General features: G+C 48.1%; 1 protein-coding gene across 1 annotated transcript in view; it reads left to right on the top strand.

The window, feature by feature from the left end:
* The first annotated feature begins 2924 nt into the window (after nucleotides 1-2924).
* Nucleotides 2925-20753, top strand: part of LOC119448316 (venom metalloproteinase 3-like) — a 78416-nt gene continuing 60587 nt past the window's right edge. The window contains exons 1-4 of the mRNA XM_049666142.1: nucleotides 2925-3043; nucleotides 14960-15150; nucleotides 15341-15436; nucleotides 15517-15650. The gene's annotated coding sequence lies outside the window, so the exon portion shown is untranslated. The remainder of the gene's footprint in view (nucleotides 3044-14959; nucleotides 15151-15340; nucleotides 15437-15516; nucleotides 15651-20753) is intronic.

Genomic DNA, 20753 nt, shown 5'->3' with positions numbered 1-20753 from the left:
GCACGCCGCCGTGATTTTCGACCAGCCACCGCAAGCTAAGTAACGCGAAGCGGACCAATCGGAGAAGCTGGCACCACCTTCTTCATGTGGTTATCTATTTTCGCTGTGCTGGCTCGGCCCCATCGATACCCTCTCCACTAGAGCGTGCTCCTCGCCTCTTGTCAGCCAATTAGATAAGAAAAACCGAAGTGTAGACAATGTTATTGGTTTTGAAAGCGAACAAAGGTGACCTCCTATAAACGAGGAGAGTGTCTGATTGGGTTGTTCAGACAACGGCTGCGGGTCACCGCCCGATGCTTGCGTCGGTGGTGACGTAAATTTGACGTCAGGAGTTTGGAATCACAACATTTTGGAATCATTTTACTTTATAGGGCCCTTGCACTGAGCTATACTTATCCTGACGGTCCAAACAGTTATACGCGTGTTTTATAAAGCACGTAAATATTTGCCCTCTGTTCTGGGAGCACTAAAGCTCGTACCCAGCCCATATTTGCTGGAAACATGGAGCACGTTAATGACTAATTGATGCGCAATATTTAAATCTTGTATGTTAATTACGGCTTTGACAGATAATGCACCGCTCTAAAGTTTCTAGTACCATTATGCGAGCGTTTTACAGGTGTCCTAAGAGAAGGATACGTGACACCGAGTTATACATTGCAAGAAATTAAGGTGATATAATGATTGCAATTTTTGATGATAGTAATTTTTTAAGTGTCGGCTTTAATTTGTGCATAAAAATTATGAATACATGGACTCGGAAGAAACAGCTTCGTTTGAAATTAGGTTGTAATTCGAACAGGTTTCACAGGCTTATTGTGTGACGCTATGGTGCTCTTTCCCGGTTTGGAGGTAAACAGGAATCGTTTTCATGTGTCAAAGTTCTGAAAAGGTTTGGAGCTGACCTCTGAGCAGGTCCGAGCTACAGACCTCGCCTTGACAACACCTCAGCACAAAAAGCTTTCTCAGTGTGCATGTGAAAATGTCGACGTTGGCATGAAGGACGCCTGCAAACAAAATTACCGAACGTAGGCGCAGGAACTCACTGTTCATTGCAACTTTGGCAGACATGTTGTTGGCTCATACTCTTCTTGACATTTACGAGTATTCAAGGACCAATATGTGTTGTGAGAAGGGAAAGAGAAAACCGGAGGAGTTTACAGTGAATCATTTCCTGGAAGAGAAAGCTAAGCCACAGCAAAGGCAATGTTCTGGCAAAATGTCAAGCGAACTAAATCTTGCACGATGTATTAACGAAAGCTCTATCGTGTCCACGCAATATTAACTAGTGCCGCAGTGAAATAATAAGTGGCATACCTGGCTAAAGTACATGGCCACCGTGGGCTTGAACCACGGGTATTATTATCGGGTTTACTGAGATTTGCCATGGGAAGTAGTAACAACCATGCGTTTGGAGGGGGAGGGGGGATATAGTGCGGGTTTTTCTACACGCCAAGACATAATAATTGGATAACAGAAAAGATAAGTTTTTAAACGCAGCGTGTATCATCGGACAGATGTGACATTTTCTAACACCTTCAAACAGACAGCTCTTGTCTGGAAAATCGCGAATTAAATTTGGTTCCTCACACATTTCAGTTCTTACGCGCTGTGGGAACAAAATTTGAAACCCGAATGGTTGCATTACTGGTGCTTTTATTACTTTCTGTAGGGTAACCAAAAAACTTTCCTTTTTTCCTTCAGAAAATTCTGGTTTTGAGTTTTCAGAATTTTCATAAACTGGAACACGATCCCGTTCAATCAAAGTTCGAACTGGTCTTTGCAATAAGAATAATCATCAGCCTATTTTGATATCCACTGCTAGACTGAGCTTCAGCAAGGCGCTCCTTCCCTAGAACAGGAATTGGCCTTCATGGTGCAGTACTCGGCCAGTCCCTCCCTCATGGCTCTTGCCGTGAAGCTACTTTTCATAATCTAATATTGACAAGCCATCATTCGCACACATCAGCGCGTAAAAAAAGAGGCAGCAATGACCTGCGCTTACTAGTTCGACAGTGTTGCCGAAATGACGGTTTAAATTTTGGATTCGTTGCCACCTATAACAAAGCGTGAGTTTAAATCAATCAATCAGTCAATCAATCAATCAATATAGACGAAGCGTGGTATTTTTTACTTTCACGGGCTTTCTTTTTTCGTATGAATAAAGGACCACACAAGAGCTAGGTGCTTTGAACGCTTTCATCGGTCATTTCTCGACATCCTCGACAACTTTTTCATTGGCGTGGTATTTATTGGGTAAGGGTATTAAAAGTTAGCTAATTAAAATTAAATGAATGTTATTTCGACAAATAGAAAAAGCTATTTTTGGCACGCCTGAACAGTGCCCATTAAAATACAGTGACCCCCATTGGCGTAAAGCCCTTCGTCTTTAAAAAAAAAATTCTTGGCAACATTTGGTTGGCGCAGCCGGTGCATAGAGAGTAGAAACTTCTCACTTTCTTAGTAGCCACTCACTTGGTAAAGGTCTTCGTAATGTTAATGTTACAGCGTGTTGCAGAGGGTGGCGATATGTTGAAATGATGAGCTCTATAGATCGTTCTATAAATCTGAGCGACGTGTGATTATTAAGCAATCGGGCGAAAGCGGTCATGATGCGTAGATGCTTCAGTTCTTTCTTTCCTGGCAGTTCCCGCAGCGAACAATACGCGGCTGTCTAAATGTCTTGGGCGAGTCTTTTGGACAGGCGTTTCCTCATTCTCCGGGGCACTGGGAAAAGAGAAGTAAATTCTGTTCGTAAACAGGTTCTTGCGACAGCAATCTTTCATGCTAGAAATGACTAAGAAACAAGTTCACTGAGTGCGTAACGTTTCTCCACGCGGGCCAGCATGTGTCATGTGACAAACAATGGCTGCGGATGTAAATAAATCGGACAGAGTTGTGATCTACTTATACAGTACGATACAGTAAGTCCGCGGCTTTGTCGAGAATTGCAGTACAAGCACAGCAGCTGTCGTGCTCAGGCAAAGAATGGAGCACTGTATGCGATGGTTCCTCCAAATTTCCGTCTTGTATGGCCCTACCGGTATGTTGAATTTGTGGTTTCGGTTCTAGATGCAGCTTTCTCACATAATGAATTTTTGTTGTGGTTATCATCAGTTGTAAAGTTTCTACGCAGAGAAACTAACTGCATCAATTTATTGTCACTTGCTTACTCCTTATATTACGTCGCTGACCCACTACGGGGCATTGGCCATGAAGAGGGTGGGTAAACGGAGGCAGGGATCATCATCATCAGCCTATATTTATGTCCACTGCAGGACGAAGGCCTCTCCCTGCGATCTCCAATTACCCCTGTCTTGCGCTAGCGTATTCCAACTTGCGCCTGCGAATTTCCTAACTTCATCATCCCACCTGACTTTCTGCCGTCCTCGACTGCGCTTCCCTTCTCTTGGTATCCATTCTGTAACCCTAATGGTCCACCGGTTATCCATCCTACGCATTACATGGCCTGCCCAGCTCCATTTCTTCCGCTTAATATCAACTAGAATATCGTCTACCCCTGTTTATTCTCTGATCCACACCGCTCTCTTCCTGTCTCTTAACGTTACTCCTAAGATTTTTCGTTCCATCGCTCTTTGTGCGGTCCTTAACTTGTTCTCGAGCTTCTTTGTTAACCTCCAAGTTTCTGCCCCATATGTTAGCACCGGTAGAATGCAATGATTGTACACTTTTCTTTTCAACGACAGTGGTAAGCTCCCAGTCAGAATTTGGCAATGCCTGCCGTATGCACTCCAACCCAATTTTATTCTTCTGTAAATTTCTTTCTCATGATCAGGGTCCCCTGTGAGTAATTGACCTAGATAAACATACTCCTTTATAGACTCTAGAGGCTGACTGGCGATCCTGAATTCTTGTTCCCTTGCCAGGCTATTGAACATTATCTTTGTCTTCTGCATATTCATCTTCAACCCAATCCTTACACTTTCTCGATTAAGGTCCTCAATCATTTGTTGTAATTCGTCTCCATTGTTGCTCAATAGGACAATGTCATCTGCAAACCGAAGGTTGCTGAGGTATTCGCCGTTGATCCTCACTCGTAATCCTTCCCAGTCTAAGAGCTTGAATACTTCTTCCAAGCATGCAGTGAATAGCATTGGAGAGATTGTGTCTCCTTGCCTGACCCCTTTCTTGATAGGTATCTTTCTACTTTTCTTGTGGAGAACCAAGGTAGCTGTGGAATCCTTGTAGATATTTGCTAAGATATTCACGTATGCCTCCTCTACTCCTTGATTACGCAATGCCTCTATGACTGCTGGTATCTCTACTGAATCGAATGCCTTTTCATAATCTATGAAAGCCATATAGAGAGGTTGATTGTACTCCGCAGATTTCTCGATTACCTGATTGATGACATGGATATGGTCCATCGTAGAATATTCCTTCCTGAAGCCAGCCTGTTCTCTTGGTTGGCTGAAGTCAAGTGTTGTCCTGATTCCGTTGGAAATTATCTTGGTGAATATTTTATACAATACTGAAAGCAAGCGAATGGGTGTGTAATTCTTCAATTCTTTAACGTCTCCCTTCTTATGGATAAGTATAATGTTGGCGATCTTCCAGCTCTCTGGTACACTTGAAGTTGTGAGGCATTGCGTATAAAGGGCCGCAAGCTTTTCAAGCATGATATCTCCTCCAACTTTGATTAAATCCACTGTTATTCCATCTTCTCCAGGCGCTTTTCCCCTGGTCATGTCTTTCAAGGTCCTTCTAACTTCATCGCTAGTTATAGATGGAGCTTCTGTATCCGGTTCTAGGCAGGGATATAACACTTAAAAAAAGTGTAGTGCACAGGGCTCCGTCGAGGAGCTCCACCCTCGACGACCAAACCTGGGCGACCCAGCACGCTCGTGAGGCGGCGGCGAGGCAAGCCCTCGACGTCCCCTCATGGGAGGCTTAGGTCCAGCTATCATAAAGTGTTCGTTGCACAATAAAAGTTTATTCCTCCTCCTAGTGCATAGGGTAAACGAAGGAAGGGACATGACTCTTAAAAAAGGAAGTCTAGGGTATAAGATAAACGGAGGAAGGGATATAACACTTAAAAAAAGAAAGTCTAGGGTATAGGGCACAGTTCCTTGGTTTCCGGTGATGTGGATCGGTACATCAGCAAGCAAAAGTGTTACGCACTTCGAAAGCGCCTGAAAAATGCTACTTAACGAAGTAGTCGTGTTTTTCATAATGTCGTAATATAATTAAAGAAAAACGTAGGAATTTGGGTAATCCAGTCAACTCTGCTTGCTATGTCATTACTCGTTGTGCCCGCACCCTAACAAGAATATTTCCGTAATCACAAAATTGAAAGTAAGGTGAACCACTCATTGAGGCATGCAGACACTTCACGAAAAAAAAAAAAAAATTGGAGGACGCATAAGCTTCGCTTTAAAGAGTGCAACGCGATAGCATTCAAAAATCCCTGACTGCTTCTTACGCTTCCCGACAAAAGCAGCTTATGCAACCGTAATATTCACCGGGAAACACTGGCGGCGAACGCTATGCACGAAGGCGAGCTTTCAGGTATAAACGCGGCCTCTTGTGTGAGCCGATCCCGGAGATAGTGCACAACCGCGCCAAAAAGTTACACCATTTTCAGGTCTCCGTTTTACAGCGAAGCTGTTAAGGGCTCACTCTTCGATGGTCGCGTCCGGATGTAGAAAAAAACTCTCATTGGCCGTATTCAGCATGTGCGAGTGAAAGCGTGTGAAGGCGAGGAACGCGCGCTTTCACGGGGAGCGAACGCACGGCGGAGAGCAAACGCGACTTCCTAGTGGAAGGGTAGTGGTGGGAGAGGAGGGCATCGAGGCACCCTAGACTGTGTGTGTGCGTGCCCGCTCTCCCACAGCGGCGCATGCGCGCAGCCCTGCCGGCCTCTGCCGCCTGTGCCGCCGACTCTCTCTGGGCACCGGGCGGTCGCGCGCACCGTATCTTGAAAGCGATCTGCAACACGGCTCCTACCTTTGTATGCGCCAGTGCTTTCGCCACTCAGTTTCCGTTGAAGCGACAGACCGTATGAACCTTCGCCCGCTGCTGCTGGCACGCTTGCTCACGCCAGCGTTTTGACAGCGGTTGTGTGCGATCACACAAACAACGCGCAGAACTGTTGTCGACGGTGGCGGCGTTTTTCCCGCGTTCGCACCAAACGCGCGCGGCGTTGGTGACGTGTTTATGAAGAACGTGCCGACCTTTGCCGTACACCCTATGGTGGTGTACCGTAGCGACCATAAGGCCATGGTCCCTCTGGTCACTAAATAAATGAAGCCACCGCATCATATATATTTCTCATTCTTTAATAGTTCAAATAACCAATTACACCATCACCTCTTAATAGTCATAATTGGAAATACATAATTCCCACCATAGTACAGCTTCGCTGGTCTTCCATCTCCACTCCAGTGGAAGGGCTGACAGCTTTTTTGTTTCGCACTTCTAATATTTGAGTCTGAGAATATTTAACATAAAAGGCATGTGCTGTGGGTGTTTTGTTTCATGACATTTGTTTGTGGATTGTCATTCTCAAAATTCTGAGGAATAGCTTTGTCAAGAATGTAACACAAGGTATGAGCAACATTAGTGGTAGAATGGTGTGGCAATATTACCCGCATATACCGCACGTCATATAAGTAGGCGTGGCATATATATATATATATATATATATATATATATATATATATATATATATATTCGGAGGGCCTGCGTGGTTGGGGATGATTTTCTCGGACGCGGACGCCGTCGCCGGATTTTCTGCGACACGGAGCCCTTAACGCTCTCGCGTTAAAATGTTATCTCCGGGCCTAAATCACAGAAGACTCCATCACCCCCTTACCACAGAATTTTGTCATCGCACACCAGCCGTAGCTAATGCGATGTCCTTGTAGATATTCAGAAAACAGGTTCTCGCAAGATACCTCTGAGGCAATGGCTTGGCTTCTATACGTTAAACCTGTGCACAAATATTTTTTGTGGAATCACTTGGTTCCCGGCCCACATGGAGCCTCAGGTCTCCCCCGTCGTTCCCAACGCTAACGAGCTGGCCCACGCCCGCGCGCGCGCGATTTCACCCACCATGATCTTGCTGCTGATGGCAGTTGCAAGTACAAGCCATATGGACCCCCGTCTGGGCAAAGCACGTTTGCCCGGAGGTATACACCACGAATATATGCCAACACCGCAAGAAGGCACGCGCCACCCAGAGACACCTCCTCTGGGACTGTGCGCCACCGCCGGGTAACCAAGAAGCAGCAATGCCAACTGCCATCAGCAGCAAGATCATTAGCCGAGAGCCAGGCAACCAAAGAGACGTGGTCCAGCACGTGCTTAGCATCCTGGAACGCCAGAGGCCGAAAGCGGCGCCCCCACGGGTTTGACGTGAGTAGGTTGCTGCTCCGGGACGTTCGAGCACGCTAGTGTCTTGCTTTAATCCACCTATCCCTTCCTCCCTTTATGCCGGATCGTAAATAAAGTTGTTTCACTCACTCACTCACCCACAAGCCGGGGAAACGCCGCTCGAAGGCGCGGACGCGGGGCTCCACAAGGACTCGCTCCACACATTCAACGAGATTACAAAGCACTATCAGCTCGGCAGGAAGGTCTATCCCCCGCCCCACGCGAAGCTCTCCAGGCCTCAGTCTTCCACCCTTCGCATGCTGCAGACCGGGTCCTATCCCAGCCTAGCCAGGCTCAGCAGGTACGCGGACTCGTTCGAGCCTGATTGTCCGGATTGCGGCGATCCCTTCTGCAATTATAGGACACATGCTCTGGCGGTGTCCCTCGTTACGGGACCACGATAATCTCACCACGGAAGAAGAGTGGGTGGAGGCGCTCAAGAGCTCCGACCTCGCCGCTCGGCTACGGGCTGTCCTGAGGGCCCGCGAGGCGGCGGTCAGGCACGGCCTGCCCGTCCCGACGTGGGAGTGGCCCGCGGCCGCTCCTCCACCGTAAGGGGGTCGCGGAGTCGCTCCTGAGGACCTGAATAAAGTTCATTGTCTGTCTGTCTTGCAATGCATCACACCACATGGGCTCAATCTTACTTCAAAGCCCGATCCAGGGCACCAGTCAATGCCCGCTGGACTAACATGCAATACACGCTTCATATACATTGTTTCATGTCCAAGATACGCCTTGAACAACAACTGTCGTCCTTGCTATCGGGCCTGTATCAAAGGTTGACTTCACATGGACTCGGATGATTTGCGCACACAGTTGCGTATGTTAGAAATGATACTGCCGGAATGGCTGGGTGAATATTGCGCGTGTAATCGCTGTGGCTGCTTTGTAATCTGAGCGAAGCTTTCTAATAATATCTGCTACCAAATGCTCGAATAGAGCTTTTACAATAGTGCGAACGGAAAATATATGTACCTGATACATTAGTTACGCGCGTATTATAAGCCACGCTCATGGAGTGCGATAAAGATGCTGCAGATTCCACGCACTGTGGGAATCGGTGTAAGCGAAGCTTTCTGTAGTGTTTGAGTTATTTATGGTGATTGATGTTTAAGTCTCAGTTTATTGAGCATTCTTTTAACAGCAAAGCTGTTTAAGGTAGACGTAATTTGTGGTTGGTATCACGAAACTATCAAGAAATAAAAGAAAATAAACTTTCTTGCCAAGGCGGGATTCGAACCGACGTACCCCCCGGTCCCAAGGCGAGCGTCGTAACCATACAGCCACGCTTGCAAAGCAGCGGTTATGTGAACCATATGACTGCGGTCGAGTGTCGTCTTCGTCCACAGCTGGCGCGTTCGCATGCTCGTGCTCTGCGAGGTGAAGAGGTTTTGCGCGCTATGAGAGCGAGAGAGAGAGAGAGACGCATTCACGGAGCGGGTCTCCTGGAACGCGTTGTCGGCATTGCAACGCGGTGTCGGTGTTGCAAGCTGCGCTATGCAACGCGCAGTGACGGCCGTAAGTCTGAGACGTGCGAAAGGAAATTATCATCATCATGAGTAATGAGATGAAAAGTTCGCGCATACCTCCGGAAAATGCTGGGCTACGATCGCCCAGCTTCGCTGCTTCAAGCGTTGCGCGGCCGAGTGCAAGGTTAAGCGTTTTTTTCCCACGATGGTATGTTAAAATGTAATGATCCAATATTCTCACAATGAGAGTGGTTACACAAAAAACAAATAAAATGAAACAGTGAAAAAGACGCAAGGACAGGTCTTAAAGGGCTGCTGAAATAGCAGCTTGACAGGCTTCCTGACCCTGATATTTTAGAGCAGTTTGGGTGATGACGGTGATGGCGAATGTTTAGGTTATTGAGTGCTTGGTGCAATACGAGAATGGGGAGGTGATGTTCCTCTGCGTGCACCACTTGTGTTTGTCCATGTAGTATGCAGAATACACAACGAGAAGTTTACTTGAGCCGTTGTTGTGGCCTATTGTTCAAAGACTGCGAGGAGGTTAGCACTGTCATCGCCTCACATGGCACATCGCATCGTGGGAGAAACGTTATACCTTAAATAAATGATGATGTTTTATGTGCCGAAACCGCAATCTGATTAACAAGCATGCCGTATAGTGAAGGGCTACGGATTAACGTTGACCACATGGGGTTCTGTAACGTGCGCCTAACTCTAAGTACACGATCGTTTTTGCATTCTGCCCCCGTCGAAATGCTGCCTCCGCGGTCGGGATTGAACCCGCGACCAATACCAACGTCAAGGCCACTAAGATACCGCGTTGAGCAAAGTGCTTATTTGCAGGGCGGTCGCTTGCGTAGTCTTGACGCTGCGGTGCTTTACTGCGTCTTTGCGTCTGCATGTCCTGCACGAGACAACTGTCCGAGTGTTCGTCCGTCCTTCGCGTAAGACGATCGCTTTCAGGCTAGGGCTAGCAGAAATGTTTTTGCCAGCTGTGGAAAAAGACGACAACGAACGCGCGAGCAGTGGCACGAGCGCGTCTATGTGGCCACATGACGTGTGCATCAGGCATGGACTAGGCACACCTTTGGTAAACCAGAACGGTGGAGCAGCTGTGGCTTTGGATCGGTCAGTCATCAGCGCACCTGGCGCCGCCACCTGCAGTAGTTTGCTTGCCTCATCGGATCACCGTCGGCCGCCTTCCGTAGCAGTTCATGTCACCGCAGCGCTGTCGCGTTTACCGTAATGGCGCCAAGACGACCGCAGCCATTGAGCAGTGCAAGGAGTACCAGCAGTGTTGAGCGCGAGTACTGAACACCACGTCGTTACTACTAAATGCTTACGCATCATTCATCCCTGCGGAGATTCTACGTATTGTTTTTTCTTAGACGTGCGCAGACATATTGATTGTTACCATGTGGTTTTACTGCATCGTGGGCATACGTAAAATCAGTGCGGATGTAAACGACAACTGTGAGGCGCTCTTTGCACGTCGACGACAGAAATGGTTCCTACCCTGGCAGTTTGATGGGAGTAAGTACGTTGGGTTCGCAAATAACGATTATGGGAATCTTATTTGTGAAAAAAATGAGGGAAAGAATGAGATGCGGGACCTCAAGCCACTGGCGTTTCACTGTAACAACGAAGCTTGCCTGACCTCAGTGCGAAATGACAATATTGGACGAGCCATGGTGTCTACTCAAGGCTTCCAATTAAGTACTGGATTTATAGCATTCATTACCTATAGTGAATTCTGAGCTGACGGTGTTTTTAGCTTGCTGAGGAGCACTCGAATGGCATTCAGGTTCAGAATTCAAGGTTGCCGATGTGCACTGTGAATTTGCAGATGGCTGTGGCTTTGACAACCTAGGCAAAGCTTCATCAGCCGCAGCCTTGCTTTTATTGCGATAGCAATTATATGGACACTTCAACCGGATTTCTGCCGTCGGCGTCGCCGTCGCCGTGAGGTTTCCTATAGATAAAATCTTCGCCGCGCGCCGTATGCCTGAGCGGAAGCGTGCGGGGACGCGCGCTATCACGGAGAGCGAACGCACTCAATCTCCCACGCGCAAGCAAGGAAGCGGGAAGCCAGCGCCGGAGGGAGCGGGGGGGGGGGGGGGGGGGCGCACTTATACTCTGCCAACAACCGCGCTCGTCGCTCGCTCGCACCGTCGCTTATCTCCACACGGCTCTGACCTTTATGCGCCGTGCATTCGCCGCTCAGTTTCCGTTGAAGCGATAGACCGCACGTACCTTCGCCCGTTGCTGCGGCGTATGCGCTTGCTACCAGCGTTTTGACAGTCGTTGTCTGCAGTCATTCAGTGTAATCTATTCATGTTTGTTTGTGCGCGCTCGCACCACGCTTGTTCATTCAGTTAGTAATAGTCGGGCCACATTTTCCAACGCACGCTACACGTGCAATGCTGCCCGGGTCGGCAGTGCAGCGCTACAGGTGTGCCCCTTCGTACGCGCTGCCCACGGGAAGCGCTTCTCATCAACACCACCGTTTCACACGCGCCTTCTCGTGGTCATCGAATCTCTCTTCATGTCGGTCTACTTACGCCGCAGCACACCTGCTTACTTAATCAGCTCATGTTTACTACAATTCATATTGCTACCAAAGCCGCTCACCTTACTTCGTATGACATTGCTGTGTTGCTATCGCATTCATTGCTTCGCCCTTAGGGCGAAACTGTCACATTTTTTTCCGATGTTCTGGTTCCTATCAGCCGCGACCGGTCTTGGCGGCAATGGAGGTGGAGTAGCAGGACATATGACGGACGCGGTTGAGGCATTTACTTTCTTTAACGAATGTCGACGACGATATCGTCGCTCTCTGATGGTTTTGGCAGCCTCCCGATGAGACGAATGGTGTCTCGCCGTTAAAGACAGCCAGCTGCTCTTCAATGTTTGGGAAGTCCTTTGACGAAGCTTCATGATATCTATGACAATTCGAACATTTAAAAACAGTGGTCCTGCAATCATTCGCGGAGTGGGTTTCAGCGCAGCGAGAACACAATGCTGTATTCTCGCATACGCTTCTCACGTGACCCAGCTCCATGCAGTTGTCGCATTGTAGTGGCTTCGGTACGAATGGTCGCACAGGATGTCGAAAGTGGTCCACCTATACATACGAAGGTAGACAGTCGCCTTTGAACGTTATCTTCAAACAACGTGAGCTGTTCGGGCGGGTAACACGCGCGATAACAGCAGTTTCACTGACCTGGTTTGACAGAAATTCTAAGTCGGAGCAGGGAATGGCGGCATCTACATCGTAGATGACACCGGTGACGAGCTCAGAGCCCAGCGGGATGTGCGAACGGACCTTCATTCCACCCAGGTCGATGACGTTGGGCGGGGTATTCAGCGCGGCCGCATGCGCGACATCGTGTTCCGTAGTTATCTCGTTAGTCTTTTGCATGTTGTGTAATTGAGTATTGCGCTTTGTTCAATGAGCAACTAAGTATGATAGACCGGTTGGCCTAAATTATTTTCTTGAATTCTGGTCCATGCTCTTGAAATGTGCCCGTCTACGATGGGTAATGTAGATTTCAATGCCATATACTTGCCAACCTGCCTGTGACTACCTACTTGCTCTATTTCTACACTAGGTGTTCCAGCTATCATGCGCAGAATTTTAGAAAAAAAAAACAGTGATTCAGTGAATAAGGCAAAGTGCATGTTGTTTATAGTGTTTTTGAGAAACTGCCAGTCTTTTTTTAGTCCCTCACATCCAAACATTCATTAAGAGTAATTATATAAATGTTACACTTTTGTTTTCTTCTAAATATGTAACTGAGGCTGTTGTATAGCCAATCCCAAGACACGTAAAAATGAGATGTCTCCAGCAAGGTACACATCGCGTGTTTACTATTTCCGGCACATATAGAAAACCCGCGAAACACGAAGATTACCAAGTGGCAGCGCACCCGTGCACATGGATTAGCAGCGCTATCGCACTGTCAAGGTGAGAAAGAAAGCTGGTCATCTCAGGCTCACTGTTCAGGGCAGCCCATTTCCTTGATCTTAGGCTCTATTCTGGACATTCCGCGTCGTTTTCTGCGAGGGGTGAAGTAGGCGCGATGCTTACAAGATGACGCTGATGACCCCAATTTGCTTTCGTAACGTCACATAAACTTGACGTTTTCCCTGAGCAACTGAAATGAAGGCAAGCAACCTAACGTTCTTGATAATTAGCAAAATAGCTTTCCTCATCAGTAAAATTAAAGCAGCTAGCTCAAAGCGCACGATCATTCCGTCGAAAGCGCCTCTAGATGCCCGATATTGAAACCATTACGCCACGGACGGATGCATCGAGAGGTGGCATAGAACGCCCTTATGAATTTCTCGTGGGTAAGCCAGCAGGTTGAGACACTTTACGCGTTTCGATTTGGTCATTTGTACAGGCGTTACCGCTGCAATTAGAAGCGCCTGTGCGTGTTCGCAGATTTTCTGCACTTAGAAAAGTATAGCCTTCTTTGAAATTTAGGACAATGAAGGCAGATAAAGCGTAATAAACAAAGCCACACGAACGTCTCAAGCCACAAGCAGGAAGGTCAGACATATCCATGTATACTTCCCATCATTCCCATGGTGGCTGAACGATTGCGGCGCCATAGTTCCCTCTAGTGATTATTCTAGGAAAATCTGTGGCCAAAACCACCCGAGAGCGATGCAAACGCTATGAGCATGAATTATGAACAAAACATTTTCATGGCCTCAAACTACAGGAAAATGCGGCGATAAGCATGCCTCTCGACCGTCTCTGCATATGGCCGCTCCTTGGCATAATTCGCGCCGCCCGTCACACCACAAAAATATGACGGAAAATCTCCGCAATGGCCGCTCAGCGCAACGTCACGAAGGTTACATTGGAGTTTACGAAACGACCCTTCCTCTGACGCTTATAAGATAGTCAGATAATAATAATAAGATAGTTACCTATAATTGCTTTTAGTATTTACTTAATTGAATGTAGTGACTGAAAATTACGGGCTTTTTGTCAACTACAATGTAAACACCATTCAATTAGTCTTATTCGCATCGAATTATCCGTGTCTTTTTTTTTAACTCGCTGAATGATAGTTGGAACGCCCTGTTTATATGGACACGCGTGCATTGTTTATCCTTTTCCGCTGGCCGTTTTTCACCGGACAAGCTGCGTTACAAAGTTATCGCTCGGCTAAGTACGCACCTACATGTACCGGAACTCCCCTGAACGTTGTTATCGATTACACAAAGAAAGAATCTTACTGTTAAAAACAGGATAAAAGTGTTCAAAACAACTCATAGGCGCAGAAATACACTACCAATCCTGGCACTATCCTGCTAACAACAACCAACGAGCGCAATCAAGATATGAAACTTCCATTTCTTACAGGTCACTCGAGGGTTTTACTGACCCGATTCTGGCCCAACTCTTTTATGCCTTCAGCTTTTATTATAACGCGTGTAAGCTGATTGGGATCTCTTCTTAGAACGATGCATTCTTCGAGCAAAGGGCTGCATCCGGACACTCGGCAGTGATGCAGTTATGTCCGTGACTCACATTGCTTTGCTGCTTGCACAGGCGATCATAAATGAGCAGGAAGTTAAAGCTGTGTGGTCGTCTTGAACTACACCGAGCTTTTTTTTTTCTTTTTGGTGCTAAAAATATTTTTTTTTCAGAGAATACCAACTCCTCCAAAGATGCAACCTTTTAGGTTTTATTATACACACACTCGCCAATTATGCCTTGTGTATACCGGAACTTCTGCTACAGTAATTACGACCCACCGTGGTTGCTTAGTGGCTGTGGTGTTGGGCTGCTAATCACGAGGTCGCAGGATCAAATCGCGGCCACGGCGGCCGCATTTCAATGGGGGCGAAATGCGAAAGCACCCGTGTACTTGGATTTAGGTGCACGTTAAAGAACACCAGGTGGTCCAAATTATTCCGGAGTCCCCCACTACGGCGTGCCTCACAATCAGATCGTTGTTCTGGCACGCAAAACCGCATATTTTTTTACAGCAATTACGTGAGTTGCTTGTCCGCATGTCACCTAAGTTATTGATGGCTGAGTTCACAAATAGATACACCCCATTTTTTTCCAGCTTTAGGTATGCCGAATCGACATAAAGACAACGGTGCCACAGTGTACCCTAGAGTGTTAGACACAAGGGAAGACAATTCTGCGAAGACTGTCCTTCTTGACGGATACTCGCTTTCCCTAAGCAAGGCCTCTGTATTTGCCGGCATAGTACAACTGCGAGAACTGACAGACGCTGGAGTCACTGAGAGATACGTAAGCATAAGCTGAGATATAGCAATGCTTCTTTTTGTGATTGCATGCTGCATGCATTAGCTCGATGCTTCATTCTACTAATGAAAATCAGATTTACAGTTTCTCATTTTTTTTGTAAGAATAAACAACAGATATGTATACATCATCGGCACCTGTGGCACATGATATTTATCCGAAGAGAATTTCACAGGTTCCGGGCGCTAAATATGACAGACACCTTTACCAAGATGCCGACATGAAGGCGTCGCTTCTTCTGAAGCCTCAAGCGCACGGGAATTACCATATAGTAAGAAAATGCCCTGCTACTTTCATTCGCATAAAAATGTACGGTTCTTAGGGTTCATATTAGCGACTTTTCTTCCCCAGGTCGGCCTGGTCAATTTCACTCATCTGATTCGCCCAATTGAAAAATGAAGAAAAAGCGCCATCAGGAGAAATACCCCACAAGATATCGAGAATTAGGTCCAGCGAGGAAAGATCCGATGTTATTACAGCTGCAAGTAAGTGATCCAGTTTGCTAACTTTTATAATATTGCTACCAACATCGCGATTACACAGTAACTGAAAGCGATCTGCACAACTGTACCCATAAGTGAAGCTCAGAGCTCCTTTATTCATTGCAGACTGATAGTAATGATCACGTGCCTGTGCAGGGATTTCATCAAGGATCCGGGGTGGCCAAACTATATTGCACCGCACCCCACCCCCCTCTTCTCTTCTCCGGCCCTCCCAATCCAACCACTTCCTTTTTCGCGTGCCATCCACCATGGGACATTTTGCGGACATTCGAACGACAAATGAATGGTCATTATAGAATGAATATATTGTTACGACTGGGGTGCGTTTATTTAAAGATGAATTGATGAAAATGGGAAAAGGGTTGCCGCGCCGACACCGATCCGTTCCAAAGACGCGCGCACTTCATCCTCCTCTCCTTCCTTTCTTGCTGTCCCTCTAGCGAAATACTCCTCCCTTCGCAGACGAATCCCGCTGGATGAATAACTGTTACGTGCACTCAAAGTCACGGGGATGACAGCGCTTCAGGCGGGCGATGTGAACAAGCGGCGTCTTCAGAGAACGGCAGCCATGAGACATGGGACGAGCAATCGAAGCGGTCACATCACTTAGATGATCGGTGATGACAAAAGGCCAGGTGTAACAAGCCAGAAACTTCTGGCACTGGCCGCACATGCGAAAGTGGTGACCAAAGCAGTACTGTGTGCTCCTTGTCGTAGCACATGCACATCCTTATGCCGTGAATTATAGCTGATCTTGGAGCGGTCCTGGGACGCCAACGTACGGAGCTGAGCTTTGCGACGTGCTTCCTCAGCGCGGCTGAGAGTTTCCTCAGCGCGGCTGATAGAAGAGTCCGCATGAGGATGAACAGACAGAATGGTGTTAAGGAATCTGCAGGGTGGCCTAAGATAAAGAAGACAGGAGGGGCTGTAACCGATGGTTTCCTTATTTGCAGTGTTGCAAGCATGCGTGTTAAAACGCAAGATGTAATCCAAATTTTTGTGCTTGGTATCTACGTACATCGAAATCATGTTGGTCAAAGTTCTGTTAGTGCGCTCGACGAGGCCCTGTGGGTGATCAGGAGTCGCCTGGTGAAACTGACTGGCACATAGACGCAAGAACTGTTCGACTACGTCGACCGCAAACTGGCGAGCATGGTCGCTCACAAAAATATGGGAGGGGGGGGGGGAGGAGTGGTTCATGACGCAGTGTAACGGAGGACAGGAGGAAACAGGAAACATATATTGCCGTGGCCTTTGGTATCGCTGCGGTTTCAGCATATCGCGTCAGTTGGATGACACAGACTGTAGTCCAACGCGTGTCGTTGGACTAGGTCTGTGCTACTAGGTCTGTGCGTAGAACTAGCACAGGAAAGGACTGAGAAGTTCTACTCCAACCATTTCGTAAGGAGATTTTCTTCTTCTTTCTGAGGTTTTACGTGCCAAAACCAGTTCTGATTATGAGGCACGCCGTAGTGGAGGGCTCCGGATTAATTTTGACCACCTGGGGTTCTTTAACGTGCACTACAACGCAAGCACACGGGCGTTTTTGCATTTCGCCTCCACCGAAATGCGGCCGCCACGGCCGGGATTCGATCCCGCTACCTCGTGCTCAGCAGCGCAACGCCTTAGCTGACTGAGCCACCCCGGCGTGCATTTCGTAAGGAGATGATGGTAGTGTTACAGTATGATAAAGTTCCACCGGAGCCCTATTAGGGCGCTCGAATTGTTGGGACTTGTCACAAATGAATATATTTCTCTTTTTTTGTGTATTCTGTCGCATACTAGGCCAGCAGAATCGGCCCTGAATGCGAGGTTCTATTCTAGTGAAATTCATGTGCCCAGCGGCCGCGTCATCGTGCATAGCATGGAGCACGTGAGTTTCTCAAGTTCTTAGGGATGACTAAGAGAGGGCGGGCACCATCAGCTGCATAATTCTTTTAGTAGAGCAGGCGATCTTGAACGATAAAGCCATTGTTACCTCTCGGCTCAGCAGATGAGGCAAAGAAGGTATCCAGGCTGTGGTCCTTTCACTGCTTTTCCTGGAAAGTGGCCAGTTCGGGAAAAAGAATGTTAATTGTTGATGGCGGCCAGGAACTCATCGAAATTGTCGGTCTCACATGCAGTTCTTGGTAGAGGGAGCCTCGAAAGAGAGTCGGCGTCTGCACTCTTGTAACGAACTGCCAAGTCAAATTGCTACAAGCGTAGTGCCCATCGAGCAAGGCGGTCGACGGGTCGTGGAGACCAACCGCCAACATAGTGAATGGTGATCGGTAACGATTGTAAAGCGGCGGCCGTACAGATATGGACGAAACTTATGGACGGCAAGAATAACAGCGAGGCACTCTTGTTCAGTGACGGTGAAATTCTGCTCGGACTCTCAATGAACGGCTGGCGTAGGCAATGGAATGTTTGGCGTCAACAAGACGCTGGACGAGGACGGGACCGAAGGAGATTCCCCTAGCGTCGGTATACAACTCGGTTTGGCAGAGGGGCCAAATGACGAAGTATGGGTATGGAAGAGAGCAGGAGCTTCAGTTGACGAAACAAGTGATCGCATTGCGCTGTCCAGGTGAAAAGCATATCCTTGCGCGGCAACAAAGTCAGAGGGTAGGCAGTATCGGAAAAGTTTGGCACAGAACGTCAAAAGTACAAGCACCGACCCAAGAAAAACTTTCCGTTCGCGTTGTGACTGCGGTTGTTTAAGGTCACTAACTGCAGGACATTTTGTGGGTCTGGTGCCTGTCGACTAGATGTCCAAGCATCAGCGCCTCTCAGTGGACAAAGTGACATTTCTTCGAGTTGAGGATAAGGACAGCTTGGTCAAGGCACGTCCAAACAACGTCGAGTCGATGACTGTGCTCTGCAAATTTGCGCCCAAAACTCACATCTTGAAGGTAACATAAGCAAATCTCCAATTTCTGGCCGCACAGTACCGTCTCCATAAACCTCTCAAATGTCGCAGGCGCGTTGCACAAACCAAACGGCATGACGTTGAATTCAAACGAGCCACCCTGTTGTCACAAAAACGGTTTTCTCCTTGTCGGCTGAATCCTTGGGTATCTACCAGTAGCCCGGTCGGCGATTGACAGATGAAAAGTAGGATGCGGAATGAAGGCAGAGGATAAGGGAAACCGGCTGCAACCGAACAAACCAGCTGCACCCGAAGCTAGCTGCCTGGTGACTTGCGATGTCGGCGAAGGTTTTTGGCTGTGCTTTCGTGTTGCGTGACCTCGACTTGTGCAATATGTACGTAAAATCCGGCTTTTGTATCCTTGTGAGCCTGCTATGTCCAGTGTGGTGTTTGAAGCAGACACGAAGTGACACACGGGAGCGCTCCCGTGTGTCACTTCGTGTCCGCTTAAGTGTGCGGCGTAGCAATGGCAACAGCAGCGAGTGCTCGAGCGACGGCGTCCATGCTAGTCGGACATGAATGCCTTAATCTGACTCCGTTGTGGTGCTATGTTGCCAGTGAGGAAGACGGGAGGGCGCGAAACTGTTTTACAGCGTAAGCTGTTATGGGCTCATTCCAATAGCCGTTTCTGGTCGCGATGATGCCGCCGCCGCCACCCCCGGCCCCGCAACCGCTATCGCCGGAAATGCGAATAATGAGTACCCGCTCTCCGCCGCGGAATCGAGCCCAGGCCCGCTGCGTGGGAGTCGGTTACTTTACCACTCAGCCACGCAAGCGCTTGCTATCAGGCAGAAGAAAAATTCCCTTTATATACGCCCTATAGGCACGCGCGCAGGCGCAGACGACCCGAGCCTCCGCCCGTATGGTGGCGCCATCTAGTTAACGTGCCTGCAACCGCCGCGTGCGACGAGATGCGATTCAGACGAGGCGCGCAATCAACGCTATCACGATGTTAGATGTGCGCCACGTATTCTGGGTACCTCTTCGGTACACGTTATGGCGTCTCCTCGCAAGGTACGAACCGCTGCTGAAGAAGCGAATCGTAGAGCTACGTGCGCGGCTACAACCAGGCATCATCGGGCTCAGTAGACTGCTGTGCAGAGAGCATTGCAAGCCGCAGCTCGCCGTCGACGCCTACGCCGGGCGGACAGTTCAGATCGTTCTCGTCAAAATCGAGGCCAAGACACTTAGCCGCGAAGACCTTGTTGGGCGTGGTGCCGAAATTGGAGCTACTCTTGCGCCGCTCAACCAGCTTTCCGCTGTGATTGTGCTGCGTGTGCCGCGCAGGCCTGTGACTTTTTGTATCTGTGTGCAGATATACTAGTAGAAAAAGAAAACGTAAGAAGTACTGCGGCTCACAGTAAACGAAGTGCTTCGGTGTCTCTAAAATGGCAGGCTAATTAAAAAATATGCCATTAAATTCATTACCTTGCTATTCTGAATTAAATTTTTTGGTCATTTACACCTTGTGTTAATACCAGCGAGGCTGGTCTCGTTTGCACGAGCATGCAAGTGGCTAGGCGAAATCGCTAGGCGAAATGGCTATATTGCGAAATCGCCTGTGTACAGAAAGCTATCATCACCAGCATTGGCTCGAGTGTCGTCATCTTTAGAAAAATAAAGAACCAGCGCGGCACAGGACGAGTGAAGAGCACAGGAAGAGTACAGGCAGCGTTCTGTCCTGTGTTATTACTCATCCTGTGTCACTCTGTTTCTGTATTCTATAATTATGAACCAACCAGCCCCTCTGAACACACTGTTAACGTCATTGTCTTCTTTCGCAGCTGGCTCGTTGGCGCCCCTAGGGTTGCGCTCGTGCCACTGCTCCCGCGTTCGTCGTCGTCAATTCTTCCACAGCTGGCTGCGTTGCCGCTCTTCATTCGAGCGTAAAATTTCACTTCTCTTCTGTCGTCGTAATGGGGAGGCCGCGTTTACGGGGTTATGAGCCATTGCTTAAGGGGGTATGAGTCATTCGTTGTCTTACGACGGACAGATTTAATTTTGAAGCAATTTAATTTCGAAGAATCGCAAGCGGCAATAGCGGGCGAATTCAGCTAACCACGCCGAACTCGAGACATCGAACGCGAGGGACAACGGCGGACTGCGGGCTTACCGTCAGTGACGTCGTGAGGGGTTTCCCCAAGAATTGAAATTATTGAGGTCTAAATTTTTAG

The sequence above is a fragment of the Dermacentor silvarum genome, chromosome 4, assembly GCF_013339745.2.
Source record: "Dermacentor silvarum isolate Dsil-2018 chromosome 4, BIME_Dsil_1.4, whole genome shotgun sequence".
Taxonomy (NCBI): domain Eukaryota; kingdom Metazoa; phylum Arthropoda; class Arachnida; order Ixodida; family Ixodidae; genus Dermacentor; species Dermacentor silvarum.
Note: the sequence above shows the minus strand (reverse complement) of the source record. Positions and strands in the feature narration are given on the sequence as shown.